We start from the raw sequence: 6,087 nt of genomic DNA, 5'->3' as shown, positions 1-6,087 counted from the left end.
ATAAAAACTTGACATAGATTTTCCTAGAGGATCATTAGAAAAAAGTAGCATCAGGATGAAAAATCATTTGTTTCAGGCCCCTTTGAACCAAGAGACATTTAGGCAGTGTTACCTAATCAAGCTCTTATTAAAACTGGTTTTATATAATTAGCACTTCAAAATTCATATGAAAATAAAATGTTATAGTTCTTAAAGTGGCAAAAATATACTATACAGTGTATACAGGTGTTAAATTATATTAATTGCCAGGACATTTTTAGGGCAACAGGGATTTATTTAAACAGTGCCATTTATCCTTCTATTTAAAAGATTAAAATATGGATATTGAAATCTAAACATCGCACTACTTTTTCAAAAATAGATACCCTAAAAAGGTTAATAAAAAGCAAATTAAAATAATGGAGGACGTTTTATCCATTTATTATTAATTAAATATTGTGGCTTTTTCTGTTTTATTATTATTGTTTATTTATTATTACCCTTGTGTTACTATGCTAATAAATAAAGTCGATGTTTTCATAAATAAAATTTAGAAAATCAAGAATGAAATAACTATACACTATTTTCTTACTCTATTTCTAAGTCTAAAAAGGCATTTATACAACTTTTTTCTTTTAGCTTTTTTCCCTGCTAGAATTTGTTTTAATAGTGGTAAAATACATAAACAAAATTTATCTTAGCCAATCTTATATGTATAGTTCAATGTTATTAAATACAGTCAAAATGTTCAACCATCACCACCATCCATCTCTCTAACTCTTTCATCTTTTAAAAATAAAACTATACCCACTAAAAAATGAACTCCTCATTTTCCCTTTCCAAGGGAAATCCTGACAACCAAGATTCTACTTTCTGTCTTTAGGATTTTAACTACTCCCATGGGAGTAGTAGTCACTTAGAATAATGTCCTCAGGGTTCATCCACATTGTAGCATATGTCAGAATTTAATTAATTTTTAATATGGAATACATTTCTATTGGATGTATATATCACATTTTACTTACTCATTTATCTGCTGATGGACATGAGTTGCTTCCACATTTTACCTATTGTGAATAATGTGTCTATGAATATAATAGGTGTACAAATACTTCTTCAAAAACCTGCTTTCAATAGAAGGAAATCAAAATATTTTACCCCCAAATGTATTTCTTTATCATATTTTGAAAGGGCTGCTGCAAGGTCAGAAGACTGAGGCAGAGGAAATTTGCAACTTTTGAGAATCTCCATTAATTCAGCCGAGCCTTCCTTTTCTAGCTCTTTCCTGGATATAGTAGAGATTAACTGAAAGTCTGAAACCTTTCAAAGTCTGAAAAGAAACTTTTACCATCTATTCCCTCTGAGGGCAACTACTTGTGAGGCTTCATCTACACAACAAGGTCACCCTTGCTAGCCAAGCCTCTTCATTTCTCTCTCTCATAGCTTTGTTGCCACTAATACCTATTTTTGGCCATACTTTGGGCCTGCATTCTTTCTGTAACCTCAAGATGGTATATAAAATTCTGTACCTTATTAAGGGATAGAATCTATATTCTGAAATTTTCCCATGTAAAATAAATAAGTTTGCATGACTTTTCTGCTGTTAATCAATCTGCCTCATACAAGTGACTTTTCAGCAAAGCTTTAGGGGTCAAGGGCTTTGGCCCCCGAAATTTTGGGGTGTAATTACCCAGAAGTTTAAAGCTGGATCATTTGGGAAATCTATTTTTAATTTTTGAAGAACAATCATACTGTTTTTCAGAGCCATGGTATCATTTTACATTCCCACTAACAGGCCATAAGGGTTTCAATTTTTCCACATTCTTGTCAACACTTGTCATTTTCTGTTTTTGAAGGTAGCCATCCAAATAGGTGTAAGACAGTATATCACTGTAGTTTTGATTTATTAGGAAATTTTTTATGTGCTTATTGGCAAATGGTATGCTTTTGTTGAAGAAATGTTTTTTCAAAGCCTTGGATCATTTTAAATTCAGTTGTCTGTTTTTGTTATTGTTGAATGTTGTAAGTTCCCTAAATATTCTGAATATCTATTAATTTTCAGATATATAATTAGCAAATGTTTTCTTTCCATTCTGTGGGTTATGTTTTTACTCTCTTGACAGTGTCTTTTAATGTAAAGTATTTCCATATTTATAAAGTCCAATTTATCTATTTTTTTCTTTTGTTATCTATGTCTTTGGTTTCATGTCTAAGAAATTACAGCTAAACTACATGTCATAAAGGTTTTGCCTTATGTTTTCTTCCAAAGGTGTTATAATTTTTGGTCTTACATTTAAGTTTTGACACTAATTGAGGTAAGTTTTACATATGTTGTTAGGTAAGGGTCCAACTTCATTCTTTGAATATGAATATCCAGGTTTCTGAACATTATTTTTTGAAAAAGCTGCCCTTTCCCTATTGAATAAACTTGGAACTGCTGATGAAAAAGGGTCAAATTCTGTAAACTATTTCAAGGAATTTATTCTGAGCCAAATATGAATGAACAAGGCCAAAGGCAGTCTCAACACTTCCTGAGAACCTGTGCTCAAGGTGATTACAGCTTGATTTTATAAATTTTAGGGGACAAAAGTTACAGGCAGATATCAATTCATACATATAAGATATACATTGGTCTTGTCTGGAAAGGGAGAATAACTGAAAACAGGAGCTTCCAGGTTATAGGTTGATTTAAAGATATTCTTCCTTGTTTTTTGTCGTTGTTGTTGTTGTTGTTGTTGAGATGGAGTCTTGCTCTGTCGCCCAGGCTGCAGTGCTGTGGCATGATCTCAGCTCACTACAACCTCCACCTTCCTGGTAAAAGAGATTCTCCTGCCTCAGCCTTTGAGTAGCTGGGATGACAAGCGTGTGCCACCACGCCCAGCTAAGTTTTGTATTTTTAGTAGAGACAGGGTTTCACTGTGATGACCAAGCTGGTCTTGAACTCCTGACCACAGGTGATTTGCCTGCCCTGGCTTCCCAAAAGATTTAAAGATTTTCTGATTGGCAGTTGGTCGAAAGAATTAGTATTATCTAAAGACCTGGAATCAGTAGAAAGGAGTGTCAGCTAAGATAAGTGGTTGTGGAGAGCAAGGTTCTTATTGTGCAGATAAAACCTCCATTTAGCAAGTTTCAAAACTCATAGATGGTCTATTATCAGACCAAAAAGGTGCCAGACTCTTAGTTAATCTCTCCTGGATTAGAAAAAGACCTGGAAAGGGAAGGAGATTTTCTATAGAATGTAGATTTGCCCACGAGGCTTTTCGGGGCCATTTCAAATATATATTTTGAGATAAATTATTTTGATTTCTTTCAGGACCTGCTATCTGTCATGTGATGCTATACTAGAGTCAAGTTGGAATTTGGTATCTTATGGTATGATTTATTTTCTCGCTCTTAGGATGTCTCTTTAAATGTTCATGCTGCTCCGTTGTGCCTGAATTCGAAATGGAAGAGAGTATAATGAGGCAGGTCCCAGCTCCCTTCCTGTCATGGCCTGAACTATTTTTTTGAGTTTACTTTTGAATGCCCTTGGCTGAGAGGGGGTCCATTCAGTTTGTCAGGGGGCTTAGAATTTTATTGCACTCTTGTCATAAATCTGAATTTACAGGTGTTCCCACAAGTATTGCTATGGATATCTGGTTACCTAGACTGGCTGAGGGGTTTGTTTTTTGAAAATTTAAATAACTTTAAAACTTTGGTTTTCTCTGAATCTCGAAAGATTGACCTGAATTGGGTCAGTATGTCTGTCAATATGTGTCGTATACTAACATATCAATGTGCTCCTTTCTCCATCAGTTTCCCTTAGAGTCTGTCCAAAGAAATATTTCTACTTACTACTCCCTATGGTAAAATACATGTCCTAGGTGTTTATCTTAAACTTCAACTGAAAGAAGATTACAAAGAGTCAAATATTACAACCATGAACAATATCAATGATTAGTAGGGAGCTATAAATACAAATACAGATATAGCTATAGTAGATATGTTAGTATTATAATCTCCTATGGAAATTGTCATACATTAGTTGATGGAAACAACTTTTTCAGTGTATATGTAGAAGCTATTATATGGTTGTGTGTGTGTGTATATATATGTGTGTGTGTGTGTGTGTGTGTGTTTATATCTATATCTATCTAATATGTATCTGTGTATAAATACATAGAAGTCTACATGGCAAATTTGCATTTATCTAAATATTAAGAACATTTTATAACAGGAAAATTTAATCACAAATAATTTTATTTTTCTAATTTCCTTCAAAATATTTATTTAATTATAAAATGGAACATATAATCTAATTTCCTAAATAACCTTGCCATAGATGTTAATTTTCACCTTTTTTTGTTTGTGGTGTGTATAAATGATAATATATATGAAATTCTGAAATCTTAATAGAAACTTTAGATATAGATAGAGAAATCTATGCACAGGAAAATGCATGCTGGACAATAGATTAAGAAATTAAAAAGTTAAAGTGATGAAAATTGAAGAAATATTACAATGTGGAAGCGATGAAAAACTGAAATAAATTACACTTTACCCACTAAAGTGTGTGATCAGAAATTCTTGTTCCTCTTAATTGGACTGAATTGATCAGAGGCTAGCATTGGTAATGATTTTTTGAAAAATATCATAATTATTCTGTACAGTACTGCCATAAAGTAGGTAAATTCAATCAATTTAATGCAATTTCACTCTTTGTAAATAACCTTCAAGCCTGAGAGAAAGGAAATTTTAAAAAAGGTTTAAATGGTCTGGCTGTCTCTTGTTAAGTGTATAAAGTTAATACACACGGTTTAACCATATAATAATGCATTTAGTTAGCAAAGATTTTCCTGATCCATTGAAATCCAGTAGCATTAGAAGACTTTTGATGTTTTGTTGTGGTGCAACCTTTAGGAAATAAATTATTTAACAGAAAATCCAGATGACAATGAGATTGAATGAGTAACAACTTAAAATTTGTAATTCTAAATGAAAGTAAGTAATACAGTTTGACTCCAGCTTCCTAAACTTTGAAACATAAAATACACATATGTTCTTTTGCAATAATGACATTTAAATATATTATAAGAATTTCAGTTAGTCTACGACAAAACTGCCTATCTTCTTAACTTTATTTTTTGAACAATACTTTTGGATGTATGTTCCCTGATAAATGCCTAAATTATAGTAAATTTCCTTTAAAATTTTAAACCATACATGATATTGTTTTTCTGTGTCCCCACTCAAATCTCATCTTGAATTCCTATGTGTTGTGGGAGGGACCTGGTGGGAGGTAATTGAATCATGGGGTCATGTTTTCCCGGGCTGTTCTCATGATAGTAAAAATAAGTCTCATGAGATCTGGTGTTTTTAAAAAGAAGAGTTCTCCTGCACAAGCTCTCTTTGCCTACCACCATCCACGTAAGATGTAACTTGCTCCTCCTTTCCTTCCATGATGATCGTGAGGCTTCCCCCGCCACGTGGAACTGTAAGTCCATTAAACCTCTTTCTTTTGTAAATTGCCCAGTCTCGGGTATGTCTTTATCAGCAGCATGAGAATGGACTAATACAGTAAACTGGTACCGGTAGAGTGGGGTGCTTTTGAAAAGATACCTGAAAATGTGGAAGCAACTTTGGAATGGGGTAACAGGCAGAGGTTGGGACAGTTCAGAGAGGTCAGAAGAAAGCAGGAAAATGTGAAAAATTTTGGAACTCCCTAGAGACTTGTTGAATGACTTTGACAAAAATGCTGACAATGATATGGACAATGAAATCCAGGCTGAGGTAGTCTCAGATGGAGATGAGGAACTTGTTGGGAACTAGAGCAAAGGTGACTCTTGTTAGGTTTTAGCAAAGAGACTGGTGGCATTTTCCCCCTGCCCTAGAGAATTGTGGAACTTCGAACTTGAGAGAGATGATTTAGGGTATCTGGCAGAAGAAATTTCTAAGCAGTAAAGCATTCAAGAAGTGATGGATGCTGTTAAAGGCATTCAGTTTTAGAAGGGAAACAGCACAAAAATTCAGAAAATTTGCAGCCTGACAATGCAATAGGAAATAAAAACCCATTTTCTGAGGAGAAATTCAAGCTACCTGCAGATATTTGCATAAGTAATGAGGTGCTGA

Source organism: Colobus angolensis, unplaced genomic scaffold, assembly GCF_000951035.1.
Source record: "Colobus angolensis palliatus isolate OR3802 unplaced genomic scaffold, Cang.pa_1.0 Scaffold127, whole genome shotgun sequence".
NCBI classification, from domain to species: Eukaryota; Metazoa; Chordata; class Mammalia; order Primates; family Cercopithecidae; genus Colobus; species Colobus angolensis.
This window is presented reverse-complemented; position numbering follows the sequence as displayed.